The sequence below is a fragment of the Lontra canadensis genome, unplaced genomic scaffold (genome assembly GCF_010015895.1).
Source record: "Lontra canadensis isolate GAN:19392208 unplaced genomic scaffold, GSC_riverotter_1.0 scaffold109, whole genome shotgun sequence".
Classification (NCBI taxonomy): Eukaryota; Metazoa; Chordata; class Mammalia; order Carnivora; family Mustelidae; genus Lontra; species Lontra canadensis.
In genome coordinates this window covers 2,987,171-3,010,635 of record NW_022631103.1, presented here as the reverse complement: position 1 = coordinate 3,010,635, position 23,465 = coordinate 2,987,171, and positions in this window count along the sequence as shown.

The window sequence follows — 23,465 nt, the reverse complement described above, 5'->3', positions numbered from 1 at the left end:
ACACAGCTGAGTCATGCTTTTTGCCTCCTGCTTTTGCTGTTTTTCTTTTCTTTACTTAATAATATACGTACTGCATATTTTTTGCATATTGTTAAAAATTCTTAAAATGATTTTTAATTACATTTAGTATTTATGGTATGGCGTGTCATAATTTTTAAACCCTTTCCCCATTATTTATAAAAGCTAAACACTGGAAACAACTACACTATGAACATCTTTGTGTGTTACTATTTTCCCTAATCTGATCATTTTATTAGCATTCATGAAGTGGAATTAGTGAGTTAAAGGGTATGAATATGTTTAAATCCTTTCTCTCCCTTTTTACCCATTTTTCTTTATCAGAGATGGTTAATTCTTCTCATCTTATTTTGGATGAGTCTGGCCTCAACTTTATTTAATCCCCTTTTATAATTAGCAGAGTCAGCCGGCTCCAAGCCCCCTCCCTCCTTAAAGCATAGAGAGCAGCTTCAAGATGGGTTTTTTGAGACAATGCCGTCATTCACCAATATCCACAGCGCTGTCTGATGCTGCTTCTGTTGATGTTTTTGTAGTCTGGGTGATGGATATTTGTAACAGCAACTATACGTGGACTCGACATCAGAAACACTTTTTTTTAGTGCCTCCAGCCTGCATTTTGATCTTTTAGCTAAAATATATTGGATGCACTTCTTCTGCTCTCAGACTCCTAGAAGAGCAATCCCACTGAGGCTGTGTTGAATTAGCCTGAATCACCAGCTTCTTATTGCTTGCTGGAATAAGGGCCATCCATCCCTGGACTCTCAAGGTCCTGGTTCTCATCTTGGCCTGTTTCAACTGTGGTAGGATCAAGGAGTTCATTATCGTCAGCCTTAATACCGGGTAGTGAAACTTCACTTTAATTGAATCTACTTATAAAACTCTCACGTCTCTGTAATGCTCTACAGTTTACAAAGCACTTCCAAGGGCATCGGTTAATTTGATTGTCACCATCTTCCTGCGAAGTAGCTGTGGATACCATTCCTGTTTCACAGGCAGGGTAACCGGGGTACAAGCAGTGCAAGCTGCTAGGGTTAGTAATGGAAAGAATGTGGAAACATCCTTTGAAAACATATAGACCCAATTTCAAATCAACTTCGTCACAAACTAGTTGTATGAAGTAAGTTCTTGGAGGATCAGATTCCTCCTTTGTGCACGGAACAGTATAGGTGATTCTTGTTTTTTGCAGATTCTTAATTTGCGAACACAGCTGCTCACTAAAACTTATTTGTAATTCCAGTTCAGTACTGGTGGTGCTTTTGTGGCCATTAGCAGACATACACAAATCAACAAACATATGAGGAGTTGCCCAATATGCATACTTCCAGCTGAGGTCACACACGCAATGTTCTGCCTTCGGTCCTACTATAAGCAGGTATCCTTTGTGAGGTCATTCTAGTGCCGCATATATTTTATATTTTTGTTCTTTCTGTTGGTGATTTAACGGTTTTCCATTGTTAAACCCCAAGTATATGCTGAAGTACCAGCTTGTATTCATAAGCATAAGAAGGCTGTGATGTGCTTTATGGAGAAAAGACATGTGTTAGGTAAGTTTTATTCAGGAGTGTGTTACAGTGCTGTTGGCCATGATTTCAATGTTAATGAATCCACTTTGTATTAAATAAAGTGTCTTTAAACAGAAACACACATAAATCCACATATGTATTGATCAATTGATAAAATTATTGTGACCAGAGGCTCGCAGGAACCTAACTCTGCGTTTCCCTTAGGAGCAATGGCTCATGATTCCCACAGCTTTAGAGAACATTACTGCAAATAACAAGAATCAATTGTATCTATTTTGTGAGGTTGCTGTGTATGTTAAATAGGGATGTGTGTAAAATGCCCACTGTGTTGATGTTCTGTAAGGGCCACTATCTTCTACTGCATGAGGGAACAGAAGCTGCGAGAAGTTACCTGCCTTATTTAAAATCAGTAAACCAGAAAATGATTCAGGATAGTAGCATATAAATTCATTCTGTCTGAATCCAAAAGCAGCAGTCCTCAAAGCATACGGGCTGCATCTAGGAATAATCCCATATGGGGAAATTAAATGCTTTTTCATTCCTTCTGTGTTTGCTCTTCATTTAAACATTTTATCTACATGATTGAATTCTGAAAAACCTATTTAACCCCCCCACTACCACTATCTTTGTGCCAGGCCCGGTGCTAACCATGTGCCATTTGGTATGTCTTCTTTGCAGCAAGCCTATAAGGTAGACATTGTTGTTATCATGACCATTTTAGAGACCCAGGGAAATAAATGAATTTTTCAAAGTGCTACAACTTGGAAGAAGAGCAAAGATAACAGTTTGGGTCTTTCTGACTCCGCAGCTCCTGCTCTCAGTCTTGACATCAGAGAGTGCCAGACTCTTGGGGAATCTATAGACCAGCAAAACAGCCAACTGAAGGGACGACAACAACAACAAAGCAGTGGAGAAGGACACTGTGTTATCTACGTTTACCTACCCAGGTAAGGTCATTCAAGATAGTAGTCAGCATTAACTGTCACGGTCTTATACAGAAAAGTGATCTTAATATCATAAAAGTATGACGAACTTCACTTTGGATTAAAAAAGTCCAACCCATTCACCTTTATGAAAGCCTTACAACATTGTCTTTCTTTTTCTCATTTCGCCCAGGACAGGGCTGCCTTTATCACAGAGAAGTGGCCTTTGGTAAGCATACCTCTGCATTGTATTCTAAATTATTTCCCCTGATCTCGGCCTGAGGTTTGTCATGTACCCAGGCAGTGGACTGGATAAAATGGTATCTAAGATCACTTTTCAATTCCAAGGATGATTTTAGAGTTTGGCCCCTGTCTCCTTCCAGTCCAGAGACAAAGAGGAGGCTGGCCTCATGCACATCAGGCATCAAGTCAGCAGCTGCTGCTCTATCAATCTTGCTCTTGACGGGAGCAGGCACCTTGTGAATTGACCTCTAGGAAGAGAATGAATGCTTAGTGGTGGCAAATAAGTTGTATTAACTATTGGGTAACAGAGCTCACACATAAATCTCCTGTGGATCTATATTCCTTAAGGAAATCCATCAGGAAAGAGAGGCAACTCATGGAAGACAGGGACATAACTCTCTGGCTGGTTGTTTTTTTGTTTTGTTTTTTTTTTCCCCCTGAGATAAATACCCTTCAGAAATGGAAATGGTCCACCAGATAAGTTAGCTTTAGGACTCTTCCACTTTTCTACTCACCTATAAATTAGGGGTCTTCCATGGTCCAAGCTTGCGCTCATTTGCTAAAATGTTGCTAAAATAATAAGAAAGAACCAACAGCAAGTATAGTTTCTTGATGTGAATATGGTGCCCTCTGATGATATGCCAAGTTCTGAGCATATTTAAACCTCACAACTGCCTTGGGAGGTAATACCATCATCATCCTCATCTACAGATGAAGAAACAGACACCAAAAGATGAAATGGCTTGACCCATCACATCACTAAAAACATAGGAGAGCCATCAATTGAACCCATTCCCCTCTCTGCAAAACCTCAGCATTCTAACCAATACACTATACTGCCTGGCCTACAGTAGATGCTGTCTTTCCATTTCATTTCCAAATCTTGCTATGAAATGCCCAGCTTCTTGATTTTTCCTTTTTGGTGACCATGTATGAAAATAGCCTGAATCAACTCAATTATTATATATAAATCTTAATGTGTGTGTCTGATTCAGTGTTCTGGAGACATAGACATAAAGAGCAGACCTCTGCTTCCAAGAAGTGCCCCTTCAAGAAGGGGGGCATGTATACCTGCGGCGAGGACATAAAGTCTGTAGGAGAGATATTAGAGAAGTTGTGAGAATACAGTACCAGTTGAGCTTGGAGATTGGGGATCAGGAGCAACAGTGCTCTCCAGGTGGAGGTGAGAAGAGGACCCATGGAGCCTCCATTGTAGTTGGACTGTGGGGTGTATGTGCGGGATTGTGGGGAATATTGGTGCTGTAGTCATCCCGGGGTCATATTTTGGAGGTACTTAAATGCCATTGAAAGGGGATTGCATTTTATTAAGTGGACTATGGGGACACCGCAAAGGTGCGTGGACCCAAGAGGAACATGATCAGAGCTGAATTCAGGATAAATATACCCTAAATTTATGGTTAAAGACCTCATATATTACCTCTCTAGCATATCTGCATATATCAGGAGACGAGAGAGAACAACCACACGTATGAACCTCAGGTAATGTGATTTCAGACACCAGGGCGCAAATCCTTGGTTTCTAGTTCCCTCAGTCAAACCACTTAGATGGCAAGTTCCCAAATGTGGTGAGTCAAATGAAATACTGTGAAGACTGGTAGAGATCCAGATCCCTGGGCTCTGCCTTTTTGAAAGTGCTAGTTCAGAAAACACTCCTAGTCTCGGGACTAGGGGTCAATGTTTTTAAAGCTGGCCAGCAGAGTTCAGTAACTGCTGACTCACATAATGACTTCTATTGGATGCACTGAAGACATTTGTATCAATTTAAGGAGCTTTACTTAAAGATCATCTTTGAAGCCCTTCCAAAAGTGCTTATATTGCCATAGATGTGTTTAGTCAGGGCTCTTGAGGGAAACGGAACCGACAGGATACGTGTGTGTGTGCGCGCGCGCACGCATGTGTGTGTACAAACAAAACCAATAGAATATATATGTAGACACATACACACACGTATATCGGTTTTGTTTATGTTTAAAATATTTATCTTATACACACTCACACATACACACGCATACACACACAGACCTAGAAGGAACTGGCTCACCTGGTCTCAAGATTTGCAGCTGGCTAGCTGGAGTCCCAGAAAAACTGATGTGTAGGTCCAGTCCAGAAGCTGGTCGTGGGTTTCAGCCCCAGCAAGAGCCAATGCTTCGGTTCAAGTCTGAAGGCAGGAAAAAAACAACGTCCAAAGCCAGCACACTCAGGCAGGATGAAATTCCCTCTTCCTAAGCCTCTTCGTTCTATACAGGTATTCCTTCACCTGTTCGGATGAGGTCCATCCACATTAGTGAGGACTAAATCTGCTTTACTCAGTCTACAATCTCAAACATTAATTTCATCCAGAAACACCCTCGCAGACATACCAAATATCTGGACACCCTGTTGCCCAGTCGAGTTGATATGTAAAATTAACCATCACAAGATGTTATAATAGGGACTTCGTTATAATAGTATGGTCCCTATAGTAGCAATGGTAACAAGAATCATTATTATTTACATTCTTTCAGTAGCTGACACGGTTAAGTGTGTAGACAGTGTTTATAACTGAAGAAAGCAAGCATAGATGTTTATACTTTATTAAGGGTTTTTGTCACTTATCATCTTGTTTTTTCCTACTACCCTATTACCTTCTGTTTTACCCAATTGCCCTATTACCTTTCTGTCACTTATCATCTTGTTTTACCCTATTACCCTATTACCTTCTGTTTTTGAGATGGGTTTGCACAAAGTACAAAGAGGTGAGCTTACCTGTCCAAGGACACAGGGTAAGTGATAAGGACCAGCTCAAACCCAGAGCTTCTTTTGTGATCTTCACACTGTATGACACTAGTTCATTACAGATTAATTACTGGCAAAGACATGCATGCCTCCTGACCATCAGCAGTTTTCTGATCTTATGACTACATCTATTGCTATCTCTAAATACTGGAGAGGCACAAATTAACAAGTGAAAACCAAGAGATATGTTTGTACTTAATGCTACTAACAGGCAACATAATTACAAGAGAACTGAGAGTGTTGCTTGACAAACATATTAATAAAAAACTCTCTTGCCAGTCTCGAGTATAAATTACACAGCAGAAGGCAAGGAGAGACTGGGCTTGACAGTTGGAGGATAACAACCTTGAAATATATCTACATTATCTGGGGGGGTCTTTGGAGGTCTGTCTTTTGGACTTGGTTAGAGACCATGCTAATGAACTGTCTTACAGTCCATATTTTTTCAGGGCCATCTATATTTCTTTTAAGCCCAAGTTTAACACAATTGGGAAAACTGCTTACTTAGATATGAGGTTCTAGTCATTTTATATGCTTAATATGGTTAAATGAACCTGTCCAATTAATCAGAGGTCATTAGATTAATATATAGTTGTTTATCTCACAACATTTTCTAATAGACTGACATAAATTATTCTTTATGTTTCTATTACGGTTCATAGTTCATTCATTTGACAACTATTTATTCATGGTAATCTTTGCTAATAACTAGAGTTGGAGAGAGAAACTACATTCATTGCCTTCTGGTAGCTCCCCATTTTGTACAGTGGCTCTCAACTGTGGCTGCTTATTAGATCATAGAAGAGCATTTTGAAAATGCCAATGCCCAGGCCCCAACCTAGAGATCCTGATTCTCTCGGTCTGGAAAGGAGCCCAGGCATCAGTATATTTTAAAGCCTTTCTAGGTGATTATAACACACAGAGCCCAGATCTGTGGGAGACATAATTATACATCCAGACAAGCTGCTCTGTTTTAAGTACCAGAGGAGAGAAATGTGTTACTGGCTGTGGGTTACGAGTGCTTAGTTCTTCCAGAGTGGACACGGAAGGGTTTTACTGGGACTATGGTTTTCCATTTGAGGGTACCAGGGAGTTTTAATTTTAATAAAATTGTACTACTGTTTTATTTGAACCTCATCTTGGAGAATGGTGGACAAGAAGGGAAGCGAGGAGATATACTGGATTGTGTCTATGCAAAGGCACATGGAGAAAGGGTGTCAGTGTCTTCAGAGAATTTTGAGTTGTTTGGCTAGGCTGAAGTGTTGAGTGTATGAATTAATTATCATTAATTCTTTCATTCAAACAATGTTTACTGTGGGTATAAGCTGTGTGAACTTATTAAAAAATAAGACAAAAAAGATCCTACCCCCGGCCAACTCAAGCTATTCCAGGAAACACATAATGAATGATGGTGATGGTGGTGATGGTGACAGTGATGGTGATGATGATAAAATAGTAACCAGAGCTTAAAATGGAAATTTTAACTAGACACTAAGAAATAACAGAAACGAAATTCCAAAGTGGAGTGCCAAATTATATTATGAGATTTTAAGAGGAAATGACTTAGGGTTGAGAGAGTGCAAAGGGATCTGAGTGATGAGATTTCCTTCCAGGACGTTCTTGCTGAATCCCCACTGCCTATCATCACAGAGCACAGGTCTGTCTCTTAGATTCAAACCAGGTAAGAGGTAAATGATCTGCCTCCCCACCTCGGTCCCAGAGGGAACAGTTGTGAGATATTGGTCAACTGGGATCTGACCTCCTTTCACTCCAGAAAATAGAAAATAAGTGTCAGCAAACTTGTAGTTTGTACTCAGGTAGTGAGTTGGGCTTGGCAGTAGGCTTATTATTCATGTCCCAGAATCTTTGTTTTTTTCCATCCTTTAAAAATGTAAAACTCATTCCTAGCTCTGCGCTGTGGTTTGCTGACCCTTGATCTAGGGGGAAAGTGGCCTGACCCACTTCAGGTAGAGCACCTGGAAATGAAGATGAAGAAGGAGCCAACCAGTTCCTTCCTGGACAGAGAAATGTAGGCAGGGTGACAGTATGATTCATCATCCAAACAGGGTCACTTGGGAGAGTGGAAAGGGGCATTAATAACCAAGTAATATAAAGAGAATAAAGCCTGAGTGACAGGACTAAACCAGGGCTCTCACGGGTGAGATGGGATGGATGTATGAACAGTTCACCTAGCAAGAGGTCTCCAATGATGGAGACCTCTGAACCATGCTGTCCAGTATGGGAGCCACTAACCTCATGTTGAAATAATAGATAGTTTAAGTAAAATATATTATTTTAATCAATTTCACCAACTTTCTTTGTTTCTTTTTACTATGTGGCTACTAGAAAGTTAAACATTACAAATGTGGCTTGCATAGGTGGCCTGTGTTATATTTCTCTGAGACAGCACTGCTCTAGAGTCCTCAAAATTGCTCACTAGACAAGGAGATAGTCTAGAAAATCTGTGAGACCCAGAGCCCCTAAACCCAGTTTGCTTACTATACAAGCATGAATAAGACCTGTCCTACCTCTTCTTCCTCCCCGCTTCTTACCTGTCATCCTTGGTTGGGGCAGGGGGGAGGGAAGAGGGAGCAGGGAGGCTAGAAAACCTATGTAGCTCAGCCAGCCATGCCCTCTCCCTTTCCTCCCCCAAGTCTCGATCCTAAAAATGGCCAGAACTGAGAGATAGCAGATCGGCATTAAATCTCAGTCAGGGCTTGATTTATGCCTTGGACTGTACATCCTCATTTCTGAACTGAAACTGCATTTTTTACTTAAAGATCCTGTAGAACTCTGTTACCTGGGAGTGAGCTGAAAAGTCATAGGGTTTACATCTAAGGGCAGGGAGAGACTATACTACTGAATATATTTATATTCTATTCTATTATTTATTTCTTAATTTTTTACTGTGAAAAATTTAAAGAAAGCAGGCATGAAGGTGAAGAGACTCCTATAATAAACTCCCATTTACCCCCTACTCAGTTTTGACAATCATGACACCTTACCTATTTGATCTATTAAATAGGTAGAGGGGGTGGGACTCCAGTGTTTTATTTTATTTTAAAGATTCATTTATTTGCAAAAGAGAGAGCACACATGAATGGGGATTAAGGGCAGAGGGAGAGAGAGAAAATCCTCAAGCAGACTCCCCAGTGAGCACAGAGCCCGACTCGGGGTTTGATCCCACACCTTGAAATCGTGTCCTGAGCTGAAACCAAGAGTCGGACCCTTAGGACCTAGTTGCCCCAGGACTCAAGTGTTTTAAAGCCAGTCCCAGCCGTTATATTATTATGCTAACAAATACTTCACTGCATGAAAAATGAGGATTTTGCTTCTAAAACTCATTTTAGTTTAAGGGGACAGCAGGAAATTTGAAAGTAAGCACATTTCAGCTATATCATGAGTCATGTCTGTTAGCACACTCGTATTGATAGGAATGACAGTAACAGACCAAGTGCAGGGACCTTAGAGGTCATTAAGTCCTGTCCTCTTAGTAAAGCTCAGAGAGGAAGGGACTTGCCTGGACCTCCTGGAGGCAGCTCTGGGACTGGCATCCAGGCCTGCCCTCTCCAGACACAAGCCTGCTCACTTGACTCTCACTTGGAGAGACTTGAACTTGGCTTCCTGACGGCCTTAGCTGGGTCTCTCCAGCACCTCCCAGGCATCTCCTGTGCATTTCAGTCCTCCCAGCTGAGAATCACAGAGGAGCTTCTTGAATATCCGTTGTGATTTACCAGCAGATTAAGTTGGGAAGTCTGCATGCGGCAATTATTTGGCACTTAATGTCTTCGAGGGCCCTTGTGTGATCTTCAGGATAAAATCAAGAGCCAGCAGATCCTCAAGACATCCAGGTGCTCTGAGGATAGAGGCTTGGCTTCTGGGGAACAGTTTTATTAAGGGCTTTTCCCATGGGGGTCTCTCAAGGTGCCTCAGCACAGCTAACAGCCTGAGTTCCCTAGCAAGATGAACCCTCTGCCAACCTCTTGGAAGCCACCTTCTCTAGACTGTTGGGAGTGGTTTTGCTTTTTTAAGAGGAGAAAGAAGACCATCTTGACCAACTGATCTATGCCTCGGGTCCCTAGCTCCTTAGCTTCTTATGAGCATAATGGCAGCCTCAACTCCTAACTTCACATCCCCTCAATTTAACTGGATGCTTCGTATTGCTTAGAATTGATCCAGCCCATTATGTGTTGCCCCTTTAGGTCCACTACTCCCTGCTCTCATTTTATTATATTTTTAAATTTTTCTGCTGTACCCACTCCTACATTTGCCTATAGACTTCCATTCTCTTGGTCCAGTTCTGCCCTGACAATATAAGTTGCCTTCTTGTCACCATCCTTGTTTTGGTCTTTTGGCCACATTCCACGTTTTCCCCATTTTTTATGTTATGGTATCATATCCTTATGCTTAAAATAATGCATATCATTATTTTTCCACTAAATCCTATGGACCCCCATCTACTCTTATTGATAGGCATTTCCTTATTCCTCTTTAGAAGTCTCCCTCTCCAGTGGTTTTATCTGGAATATCTGGGGCTCTGTCCTGGCTCTCCTGCTTGCTTTAATCATGTTTACTTGGGTGACTCACCACTCCCTGATCTTCAGTTTCATCATCCACAAAGTAGCAATATCACCTAACTGGCACATAGCGAATGGCCATGTAGGTTATACACATGTGCTCAGTACCTGGGCGCAGTATGTGACAGACATACTAGAAGTTTAGTCTTGGAGGGACTTCTGGTTTCCACCACATGCTGTGTTCAAACCAGTCATTTCCATCAGCCTCCAAGCCATGGGTTTATGCTTGGGTCACATGTTCAAATGATATTTTTCTTACGGAAACTTCACTTCTGCAACACTTGCTTTGTTTGCTGACCTCATTGGGGAACTGGCAGAGTCCTGGTCTTTGTCCTCGCAGAAGACCCCTTGATCTCATCAGTTTCACCCACTTTCTCACGGGGTCAGCTGTGCTATCAGACCCCCTTGAAAGAGGAAGGGTTTGCCTATGGAACCTGCTCTACTCTTTTCCTGGAGGGATCCATTCACAGAAGACCCAGTCTAAGCTGAAGTTATCTATTTGTTGGAGAAATAGCCAGAATTTCCCTTGATTAAATACTAATAATGATGAAGCCTTTGATGATGATGGGTTCTTCCTAGGGACCATTCTGTTATATAGGTTCCTTACACAGAGACATAATCTTTGTCCTCAGTTTATTGCCTAGCCAGGAAGCTCAAATATATTCAAAGTTCCTTACAAGAATTCTAGAGATAATGGCTGTAAAAAAGCAGAAGAAAGAGTTATTTTAGGTGATTAGTGGCCATGGTTTCATGTAAAAGTGGTATTTAAGCACTTTCTGAACACATCCAGTAGAAAGGAGGGGCTCATTATCAAGCAGAACAGCCCAGCTTAATGTTGCCTGGGATTACAGGTGGATATTTCCTATGCTAGTGAATTAAATTTCACGTTCCTCATTCTACCTCCTGGGATTATGGAGACCAGTCTTAATGCAGAATAATAATTCTGTGGTTATAGGGTCATTAGAAGAATGGAACAATGATAGCAGTGGGGAGGGGTCAGAATGTGGACTTTTCTGAATTTGAGATAGTATTGTTCTTGGAAGATAGATGTAGGAAACATTAAAAGAAAAAAGAGATCACACATTGCAAATCCTCTGCAGTTGAGGGGTGGGTGCTTAGTGATATTTGCTTCTCATTTCTCTACTTGCAGTGACTTAAGGTCATAGAATCAGACTCTCAGTTTGGAAGGGACTTACAATATCCAATCCAAGCATGCAGTATCCACTCCAGTACAATGATCACTTGTATGGTGTTCCCTAATTGGTGCTTGATTATTCCCACTGATAGGGATCCCTTTACTTAGTTGGAATATTTCAGAAGTGATACAATAGGAAAGATATTGGCCCAAGTATCAGACATACCTGGGTTCAAATGTACCTTACTAATACCTTACCTTACACTGGACAAGTCACACCCTCTTGAGTCTTAGATGTCTTATCTTAAAAATGGGGGAAAATTGCCTACCTCGTGGTGCATGTATAGATGTGAAATAAGATAGCATAAGGAATATCTCTGACCTGGTATCTAATGTATAGTAGGTACTGAATAAGTAGTAATTAATAATAGGTATGTCATAAATGTCAATTTATTCACCTCTTCCTCTGCTAAGTATTGTCTTAACTTCTGCAGTTAAAAAAATCAACCACATTACTGATGGCATAAAAGTTGTTAATAAGGCTAGAAGCTGATAGGCAGGAAGGCATAATTTTATTCCTTTTCCATTTTCTATATTTAATACCTAATGTTATAACTTTGAAGTCATGGCATTTTTTCCAGCGGTGAATGGGGCCTCTGTAGCTGGCCAAAAGACTCCCCTAATTTAAAAATAAATAAAATGTGAACTGCCCTGGTAGTCTGAATCACCCTTCACTTTTTGGCCATCAGAAAGTCCTGAGTCTTTTTAAGCATCTCCAGATATTAGAGCTGGGAAACATCTTAGAGCTTCTTAGGTTGTTGTATTTTACAGATGAAGAAACTGAGACAGATTATGACTAGATCACAGTCACATAACTCGTTTGTGGTGAAGCTGAGATTTGTATGGGTTCTCTAACTCCAAATCTTATAGCCTTTCCATTGTATCCCACTGCCTCGCTCCAGAATAATAATGTTTTCAAGTGACACCTTCATCACCCTGCCCGTTCTCCAAGCAGTAGCCATGTAATTGGGATTTTTCTCCTTCTTTATGCATCATCTCTTAACTCGGAAACTTGACTTGCTTTGACTTTCTCGGGAAAGGCTGGAAAGGGTCTGGAGGAGGGAGAAATGTCAATGTGGTTTGGAAACTGGAAATGATTATGAAAACCTTGGATTCTGCAAAGATACAGTGACTCAGATATTTTTGAACATGTTTCCCTGTCTTAGAGGAGCAAACTATGAAGTAAAGCTTCAAACTCAATGTCATTTAAATAAGGCAACTGAGACCTTGCTAATCTCATGTGGAGTGTAGTAAAAATGGGCTTGTTGAGGAATGTTTAAAAGGTGCCTCCATTTCTTTTCAGACCCAGGCAGGGGATGGGGGATTGTGATGGTAATTTAAGACAATGATGAAGAAGCTGTTGAAACTTTGTTTATTCCATACATATATACCTACTATGTGTCAGGGATTGGGGAAGGTATCAGGAATCACACTGTACTCTTCAGTTAACTATTCAACAATCAAGTCATACGCCTGTGAGATGCTCAAAATAGGATCTTGTATTTAGTAAATTTTATGCCTTCTGTCTATTCCACAAATATTGCAGCATCTACTGTGTACAAGGCACGTACTAGACAGTGCTTATCAGGTATTTCAGGCTTTCTGGATAAGACTGTAGGAAAACAGACTCTATTAAACCTGTGCTTAACCTGGCTCTAACATCATCACTGTCACCAAATTCAGAAGAAGGTGCTGATGGTGTGAAATCCAGCTGGATAGGCATAGTGTCCCAAATTGGGATTTGCAACTAGCTGACTCCAGCTCACAGGACTTCCCTGCCTGCTCTCCAAACTTCACCCTTCCCCAATTCTATCTCCCTGAGTAGACGATGAACTCTCTTAGAGGAAGGACTTGGTCTTACTCATCTCTGTGACCCCCTCCTAAGACCTAGCACAGCAGATAGCATGCAGTTCTTCCCTCTGCTTTATTTTTCTTACCTCCCTACGTCCCCTCATTCTTTATCTTCCATAACTTTCCCCTTTCTGTTTTTTTCCTCACTTCCTTCTTTTCCTCTCTTTTCCCTTTTTCTATTCCTTTTCCTTCTTACGTATCCTCTTTTGTCTTCCTATTCTAAAAGCACTCAGTGGGCCCCATGCATTGTATTAGGATTTGTAGAATCTACATTATTTGCCCTTGCAGAACTTATCTAGCCTTGTAGAAGAGACGGCCATGTACATAACAGATTCCAGTACCCGCTGACGAGTAGTTGATGGATGTTAACACTTGGTATGAGAGCATAAAAGTGGACTCAGACCTGTGACGGGGTGGGGGGCAGTCAAAGTTTCTCATCGGGTGAAGGACCAATGGTGAGAGTTGGTCGGACAAAAAAAAGTTAGGGTGTGGTGAGGAAGGGGCGAGCCTGGGCAGATGGCATGGTATCAGCCAAACCCATAGAGGAAAGCTCGTTGTGGGGAGCTACTAATGTGCCTTATGGCCAGAGTCTGAATACCCAGTAAACATTTGTTAAATAAATCCCGGGTCCTAGGAAGTCCAGGTCAGCTGGTCCCCAGGTGTTTTTCTTGTCTGCTGTATCTCGAAGTTCCTGGCAAAATGCCCATTCTGAGTCCCTGGTTCTATTGGCCAGTGATTTTTATACCTAAAAATCTTGGTTAAGTGCACATTTTTGGGGGGTAACAGAAGTGGCCAGAAGTCTATTATTTCGGATTGCGGATGGAGTTGTGGGCAGTGGGAGGGGCAAGGGAGGTAGAGCTTGTTACTAGGCTACCAAGGTTTGAGAACTCAGAGCTCTGTGATCTGTGCTCATTAGGTTAGACCCAGAGGTGCTGGCAGCTGAGGAGTAGCCCCAGCTACCACAGGGAAGCCAGAAAGAGAGAGAAGGAGGGCAGGGGACAGAGGAGGGGTAGAGGGAGGGAAGAAAGGAGAAAGAGAGAGAGACAAGAGAGAGGGAGGGAATATGAGGGCCAAGTTGGGGAGTAAAAGCACTTGGAATTGAGGAAAAAGCACAGGTGCTGTGAGCAGAGTTTTATCTGTGAATTCCACCGATACACTAAACAGCTGTCATTTTCTGAGCCTTCTGAAAACTGACTCAATGAGGCCTACCTAAGCATTATTCTGGAGAGCAAATAAGAGTAGTTAAAGTGCCAAGTACAGTGCCTGGCTGTTAGCTAGTTGTCCTGTAAATGGAGTCTTTTAAGTTTTAGATGAGCAGGGAGGCATGCAGACATTAGCTATTACTCCAGTACCTGGCTAGAGGAATGGGAGGTAGGGAGCAGCTAACAAGAATGAGAGCCCCAAACTTGGAGGAATTAAGCAAGTTAGGGAAACACATGCCATCAGAGTATAATAAGCAGGATAGGGTCTGAAGATGGGAACCAGAGGGGTGGCATGTGTTAAATGCTTAAACTCTGGAGCCCCAAATCCAGGGCTCAAGTCCTAAATCTACCACCTGCCAGCTGTAGGGTGTTAACCTCTCTAAGCTTCAGTTTTGTTACCCAGGGATAATCGCCCCACAGGACAATGATAATTCAATGTAATGTACCTGTGAAGCAGTTAGCTGTGTATCTAGAACAGAGAAGGAGGCAGCCCCGAGGAAGGCCAGGGCTCCATCTGCACTGGGCTCAGACTATTGAGCTACTGAGAGACCATAGTATACCCTCCTGTGCCAGCCCCAACTGGAGGGGCTGCCAAGGCCCATGAGCACCCAGAGCAGGGAAGATGGCTGCCACCCGCTGAGCCCTGTTCAGGTCTGCTCCCTGTTCTCCCTTCTTCTCATTCCTGGATCACCCCGGCAGGTAGGCAGCATAATTCCAGTTGCTGAGCTAGAGGTGGAGGCAAGGGGAGATTGGGTGACTTGTCTGAGGTCTCAGCAGGATGTAAATGCAGGTCCACCTGGTCTTAGGGCTGAGTTCCTCAGTAACCCACCTACAGATGTGCCTGTGAGAGAGGAAGATGGCAGGGCCCAGGCAGCTGGAGCCTGACTTTGGAAAGAGCCTCTTGCTGAGAACTCCTGGCCTCTACCCTCCAGCACTCAGGTTTTTACTGTTTTCTGGGATCAAGTTCTGCCTGGACACATGTGTCTGTCCTTTTTGGCAGAGAACAGAGTGACTGATTTCCAGCATGGGTGTTTGAACAGCCCGTGCCTGTTCAAACACAGCTCTTATGCTGGTGAGACGTTCGTCATGGGCTTTGAGCCAAAGTGATAGCCAGGTGTCATTCTGGGTACTCAATGATGAAGAATTTCCAAAGGGACAATGTGATTCAGAAAGCCACCCTGGCACAGGAATGGACCAGCAGAGGATGGGGGGATAAGGAGGGCCTGGTGTGGGGACAGATCTCTCTCCTGTTCTGTGACCATGCAAGTGAGTCCTTCGTAGTCTCAGTTACCTTATCTATGAATAAGAGATAGTAATATGCACACTCAGGTGTGTCTTGGAGATCAGCTCTGTTGCTGCAAAGTGCCTAGTGCAGAGCCTGACACATAGGAGGTCTGAATAATGGCATGTACCAGCTATTATTTATTGTACATCAAAGATTTTAAGCTCTGCAAGGGTAGGCATCTACTTTGCTCATTGTTATTTTCTCAGTTCCTGGCACTGTGTCTGGCACATAGGTAGTAGTTTGGGATGAAGGGACGATTGAGAAATCTTTTTCAGGTAGGATTGTTGGAACATGGTGGCTGGGTGACTAAGGACAACAGAGTCAATGAAGATGAGACAGGGGTTCAGTTTGAGTGGCTCAAGGTGATGGCACCACTTCATAAGTGGAGAAGGCAAGAGGAGAAGCAGATCTAGAGACGATCAGTTCTGAAGATGTGGATTTGTTGTGCCTGCAGGGCCTCAAGGAGGATTTGACGAACAAGTACGTGAAGCTGTTCATCCTGGGCTCAGAAGGGTAGAAAGGGTTAGTAATGTAGGAAATCATACTTGCATCACCATGAGCTGCAAGTGACAAAACATTGATCCTAGATGACTTAAAATTGTGATGGGCCAGCTATGGCCCACAGGTTCTATCCAGCCCACTGCCTGTTTCTACACACCATGTTTTACTAGAACACAGACATGCCCATTCGTTGATGTATTGTTATGGCTGCTTTCACATTTCAAGGGCAGAATAGCTGTTTTAGGGACTGTAGGACTGGGAAAGCCTAAAATATTTACTTTCTGGCCCTTTGCAGAAAAGAAAATGTTGACCTCTGGTTTTAACGATAAATATCTATATTATCGCATTGAATGACAAGACTTGAGATCAGGTTGGTCCCTTGGCTCAAGAATATGATGGGGACCCAGGGTCTTTCCACCTCACTGGACTCTGTGTCCAATCTCCACCTAATGCTCCACCCTTCGTGGGTTGGCTTTGCCTCAGGCTGTTTCCCTTCCTCTGCTGCAAGGTGGTAGAAGCAATTCTCTGCCTCACATCTGGACACGACGCATCCTGATGCTGAGGAGGGGCTGCACCTCTGTCTGTACCTTTCTTGCAGAGATCCCCCCATCTTTCCTTGAGTTCTCTTGCCCGATGATTTAAGCTCAGCCCCTTTCCCTTTCGAGGGAAGTGGGACTAACAGATTGGTTTATACCAGTGATTCTCAGTGCTGGCCACACATTAGAATGAACCCTGAGACCTTTAGAATGAGAACCTGCAGCCGGTCCAGGTATTGGATTTTCAGGGAGTATCAAGGGTGATTTGAAGGTATAGTCAGGACAGAGTAAACAGTGACCAGAAAAATCATTTTGGGGAAGAATAGATGGGAATACCAACATCATAACCAACACAATCTCCATGGAGAGAATATTAGAAACCAGAGAGGCTGGGTCCCTGTTCAGGATGTGTTTGTCAGGAGCGGCCTTGATTGCCAGGCTGGATGAGACAAGACGTTTGTCCAGTTAAGGCCAAAGGCAGCATAATCAGAGGTATAAATTGTGACCAAGGAGTAAAGCCAGACTTTGGAGCCAAGAAACAGAATTAAGTGTCAGGTCTGGGGTGGGGAGGGGCAAAGTAGAAATAGGAAAATGAGCCAAGAGTGCAAAGAAGTAAGGAGGAAGGTGAAGGATGTGGAGGGAGGGGTTCAGGGGGATGTGAAAAACAGGGGTGCTTGAGGCCAGACGAGATGTCAGGTGGACTCTGAAGGGAAAGGCAGGTGTTCTACAGAGTCAGAGGAGCAGTATTGGACCAGAAGGGCCAAGACACGTGTCTCTGTCTCAGGCCTGTAGGCTCCATTTTGCCCTGGTCTGTCCAGCAGAGCTAAAGCCAATGTTACCAAAGGGCAGCTGCCTCCCTGCTCCCTCTTTTTCAACTCTGGCTCTCCTACTGGATTCACAAAAGGAGTCTGGCATTTTGCTAATTGAAAAGCATTACATTCACAGTAGGTTTGTGAAGGCTGAACTTAGCACAGGCCCTGGGCGAGTGCAGTCAAGAAGATGAAGCTGATGTCCCGTGGCTTGCTACTTCCCTTTCCTTATCCCCTCCTTTCTTCTTCTTCTCCTTCTCCTCCTTCTCCTTCTTCTCCTTCTCCTTCTTCTTCTTCTTCTCCTTGGGGCTCAGGCCTTACCCTGCCAGCCTCTGTGTCCCATCCCTCCCTCTGGCAATCAGATAGACCCATCCCCTCCATTCACTGACATCATTCAGTTATTCATTAAACAACCAGTTATAAAATGTCCACCAGTTGCCTGTCACCATCATGCTGTACTCCTGAGGTTATCAAGATGGAAACCCTCTAAATTTTCTACCAGGAGACTCTCACATGGGTGGACTGAGGTAGATTTATCAACATGCAATCATAATTTAAGGAGACAAGATACTATCACAGTACGATATTTTAATATTATGACTCAGCAGTGAGCTGGAAGAGCCAGGGCCCAGGAGCCACATCTGTACCCGCCATCTTGGTTTGGCACAGAACAAACCACCCAACGTCATGAATTCAACCTCCCACCCTGCCAAAACAGCATGGCAACAACTGCTTAGACTCACACACAGTGACCCCTAGCAGATTTAACATCTGCTGCGTCTGAGTGCTTTTACAAAATCCTGTAACATTACACAAAGACAGAAGCATTTTAAGTATTTTATTCCTCTTCCTCTTCTGTTGGGAGATGATGTGCCCAATTGAGCCAGGGTATGGTCTTCTGAGCTGCTGTGAGCTGGCTAAAGTGTGCCACTGATTGTTACATCACTCACATAAAGTGGGGGCAATGGGACAGAAGCGGGGAGCAACTGTTGAGTTGGAAACAACCATCCAGTTGTATGGGAAGGAGTCTTTGCCTGATTTTGTCTGACTTTTACTGTCTGGCAGACTCTTTGCTAGGGATGATCATTTATGTCTTAAGTAAGGAATCAATATAGGTGTACAGGGTTGTTTTTATGAAAAGAAGTCCAGGAAAATCTCTACCGTCTCTGAATTGCATGGTGCAAGCCAGCACTTGCCATGGTCTTCTGAAAGAGCCTGGATTTCCCATTTAGCATCTCAACATGTCTCCACACCTGGGATTCCTGTTGCTTTTTGGGAGTAAAATGAATAATGGTGATAATGCTACTTCAGATCACATGGGACTTTTCACACTCATTTTTATTATTTGATCCTCATGGCAGATATTATCCTCTCCAATTTAGAGTAAAGGAAATGGGACCTCTCTTAGGGCAAGTTCGCAAAAGCTGCTGTAAAAAATAACTCTAAGGGGGCGCCTGAGTGGCTCAATGGGTTAAGGCCTCTGCCTTCGGCTCAGGTCATGGTCCCAGGGTCCTGGGATCGAGCCCTGCGTCGGACTCTCTGCTTGGCGGGGAGCCTGCTTCCTCCTCTCTCTCTCTGCCTGCCTCTCTGCCTACTTGTGATCTCTGTCTGTCAAATAAATAAATAAAATCTTGAAAAAAAAAAAAACCTCTAGGATCCCAATGGCATAACACCACAAAGGTTTATTCTTCACATCACAGTTGGAAGTGGGTTAGGGGGGACTCTCTTCTAAGGGATGACTCAGGGCCAGAACCCAGCCACATGGCCCCCACGTCTAAGGAAGGATGGGGATGTACTAAGGAAAAGGAGCAGAACATGCAGAGGCTCAGAGGTAAGACTTGCTGGGTGGACAGTGGCATATGGGATGTAAACCTCTTCCAGGCCTGGCTCTAAACCTTATCACACAATCTGCCACACCCACCCTTTTCCTGACCAGTAGTGGGCCAGCCTGGGGGAGGGGAGCAGGGAACCAAAAGAAGACTCTGAAGAGGCTCCCAGAATGGCAGAGGTACAAGATAGAGGAGTCTAAGTCCCAGTCACCTCATGGAGTAGTAGCTCTATTAATTACCCTGGTTGTTTCTGAGGGGGTTCCAGAACTCAGATGTGGTGCTTCCCCACCCTCTGTAGCTCTCTTGTTAGGAACACATTGTATTTTCATTGTCTTCTGACTGGTCAGTCATCCTGAGGTCAGAAAATGTCCGTGACTCATCCGTGTATCCTACGGTCCCTGTACAAGGCTCAGAAAACATTTGTTAAACATATAAACCTGCAGCCATATATTTGTTAATAAAACATTTGCTCAATGAAACATTCTTAGGTAAAGGAAAGGGAGATGAAATAAGAAATAAATTCTTATGTGTTTGGTTGATTACCTTAAATATTTATGTTCTAAAGGCAGAAGACAGAGGAGATCAGAAAAAAACAATTCAGTTCTCTGGCAGAGATTACTTTCCCTATTATTCCCTTTCACACTCTCCCTCAGAGGCCAGGAAAACAGACCCATGCTGGGCCAGGCCTACAGATGATCAGAAAGTGGAATTTTGCACTGACTGCGAGAGGCCAAAGAGACTTCTCGTGAGTAGGATACCTAACATGTGGGTAGGACCCTTCACCTCTGTGAGTCACAGTTGCCTTCTGTATAAAAATGGAGATACCCCTACCTTATGAGAATAAAATGGGAAAAGAATTTGCAAGAAAGTGTCTGAACACTTGGATGGCAGATAGCTTTCATTCTCTCATGTGTGCATCTATCAGTTGGCAGTGGCTGCCTGGAAAAGCCTTGTTGAGTATGACGTTGACATTTCTGGTTTCCAGGATAGTGTGGGGTGGGGGAAGGAGTGCTGATCTATTAGGGATGTCTGTGATAGACTTGGAGGGGGAGGGGAAGCACTGGCTTTCTGAGGGCTTTGCAGGGCTGGGACATGACAGAGCATCAGTAAATGTTAGTTGAGTTGAGTGGAATTTGAACACAGTCATTGTGACTCTTTCAATTTTTAAGCAAATAATTGAAGTGGAATATAAAGAAACTGAAATGGGATATGGGGAAATTAACATGGAAATCACATTGCCAGCACTTGACAAAACTAATTAAACTGGGAAATGCAGCTAGATTTTTTTGGTGCATAAACATTCTTCTTCTCTTGCAACAAGGGGGTAAAACCGACAAGTGTTCAAATTATGCTTTTATGTGTGTGCTCTTCCAAGCATGCGTGGTGCTTTGAAGAAAGGTCTGTTGTGTTTGTAGCAAGAGACTCTGTAATTGCTCTGAGAATTCCTGGAATTTTTCAGATAGGTGTATTTTTTCCTCAGTGAAGACAAAGCATAATGCTTTTTTCTGTACTTAAAGACTACAGTGACTTTCTCAATGAAGTGTGTGGCCTTGAGCCTTGGTGTTTTCATCTCTAAAGTGGGAATCATCCTGCTGGCATTACAGGATTGAGATGAGGAACAGATGAGGGGACGGGTGTGATGGTGCTTATGAACAATTTAGGACTCTTCACACATTCTAAATAAGCCTTATGAACAGAGTACTGCCATGGGGACATGTGCCAAACTGCTCAAGTGAGAATCCCGGGTCAGCCGCTGACTAGCCGTGTGAACTGGAGAAGTTCACTTCACCTCCCTCTGCCTGTCACCTTCTCTGGAAAATGAAGAGTTGTGATGGAAATCACAAGAATTCACAAATCCCAAACTCCTCACACAATGCCTGGCACATGGTAATTCTAGCAATCATCATCATGATTAAATATGAGGAATTATAATTTAATGTAATTATAATATAATTTAAATATAATTTAATTATAATTTAATTCACTAAGTTTGGGGGTTTTCTTGGAAATATCGCGTGCTATTCTGGGTGCTATCCTTGTGTCAAAGGGAAGCAGAACAAAGTTTTAACCCCCAGGGAGTTTATTTCATAGTAGTGGAGAACAGAAGCGTGGAACAGGTATACAGAAAAACTGTCTGAAAGAAAGTTTTCTAACTTTTTGCCTGAAACAGGAGCAGTATTTTATATTATCGAAAGTCCTATACATGCATTGTCTCACTTTATCCTCCTAACAACTCTGTATCCTATGAAAAATTGCCTATCCTATAAAACGGGTAGGCTGACTCCCAAGGACTCGTGATTCCGAGCAAGCCTTGCCCGCACCATGCCCAGATTTTAGCATTCCCCTGACGGTCTGCGTCTAGAACATAAATGAAGCTGGAACACTGCTCACTGTTTAGTCGGACACTCCTGAAATGTTCAGCAGCATACAAGTCGAGAGCCACCATCAATTTAAATGGCAAGTGGGAGGACGTAGCAAGATACCGGAAAGAGCACTAGATTTAGAATAACCGCATTTTTCTACTTTCTAAGCATATGATCTTGGATTTGACCGGTCAAATTCTTGGGATCTCAGTTTCCTTAGTTGTAAGGTAGGATCATGTTAGCTTGCTTTCAGCGTTGTTCTGGGGTGGAAATGAAGACATTTTTGTGTGTATTTCCTATTAGTAAGTGTGCGTGCGCAGTTTCTGGAATACGTGTAGGTCAACAGATATATAAGGGGTATTTGTTAACTGGTTTCTGTCAATTATCCTGCTATGTAATTGGCACGTGATGCTTCACCTGACCAAACCTTATGGTTGTGAGTCTTTCAGAGTGATGTGAATCAGGGAGAACCACCACAGCTGCTCAGGGTTGTTGACTAGGTAAAGGCTCAAGAACCGGGACTTAAGGGGCGCCTGGGTGGCTCAGTGGGTTAAAGCCTCTGCCTTCGCCTTAGGTCATGATCCCAGGGTCCTGGGCTGGAGCCCCACATCAGGCTTTCTGCTAGGTAGGGACCCTGCTTCCCCATCTCTCTCTCTGCCTGCCTCTCTGCCTGCCTGTGATCTCTCTGTCAAATAAATAAATGAAATCTTTAAAAAAAAAAATTAAGAAAAAAAAAAAAAAAGAACCGGGACTTAAACTCGGGCCTTCTGATCCCAGAAGTTATGCTGAGACTTGACCATATTCAACAAAGAGGTTTGTTTTTAGCTGCATTGATACTTCTAGGACTGGTATAAAACTAAGCATTCTCTCAGTGGACTCCAAATGGAAGATGGCACCAGTTTTCTCCACTTTTTTTTTTTTAATGCAAGATGCCTTTTATGATATCAGAAATTCCACAATCTGACCCTACACTTTATTTCTAAACTCGCGTTTATGTACCTTTATTTATACTCTGAACAACTCCAACTTCTCTGAACATAGTCCATGCTTTCCAGACTCTGGAATTTTCTCAAACTGTCTCCTGTCCTATAAATGTCCTTTTTAAATGTTTATCACTATACATCTAACCCCTTTAAGACCTAGGTCAACTGCTGCCTCCTTTAGAGTTCCTTCTTCAACACCAGCCCCCCACCCCTATGCAGGTCACATTTTTTTCCCTCTAAGTTTTCATAATGCTTAATGCACTTGTTTTTTAAAATAGTTTATCTATTTATTTTGAGAGACAGAGGGAGAGTGCACGTGTGTTGAGCAGGGGGAGGGGCAGAGGGAGAGAGAGAATCTCAAGCCGACTCCCTGCGAAGGGTAGAGGCTGACACAGGGCTCAATATGAGGACCCTGAGATCATGACCTGAGCTGAACAAGAGTCGGACACTTAACTGACAGAGCCACCCAGGCACCCCTACTCTCTTGTTTTTTAAGCAGTTTTCGCCTTCACTTTGCATTGTAATTGTTAATCACATGATCCCTGAATCCTAGGCACTTGTAATTTGGGGTTGGAAAGAACCCTGATTAGGAGTGTGGCAGATTCTGGATTTGCAGCCGCAACCCCACTACTCCTAGCGATGGGATCTTAGGCAAGGTAGTCAAAACTTTCAGGTTCAGATCTCTCTCTGCAAATGGAGATCGTACCTACCACTCGGGGCAGAAGCAATACTGAGTGTTCTCTGCACAGTGTCCGATACGAGGTAGGCACTCGATACATAGGAATTCTTTTTCTCTTCTTCCCTCTCCTGAAAAACAGGATATTTATATGC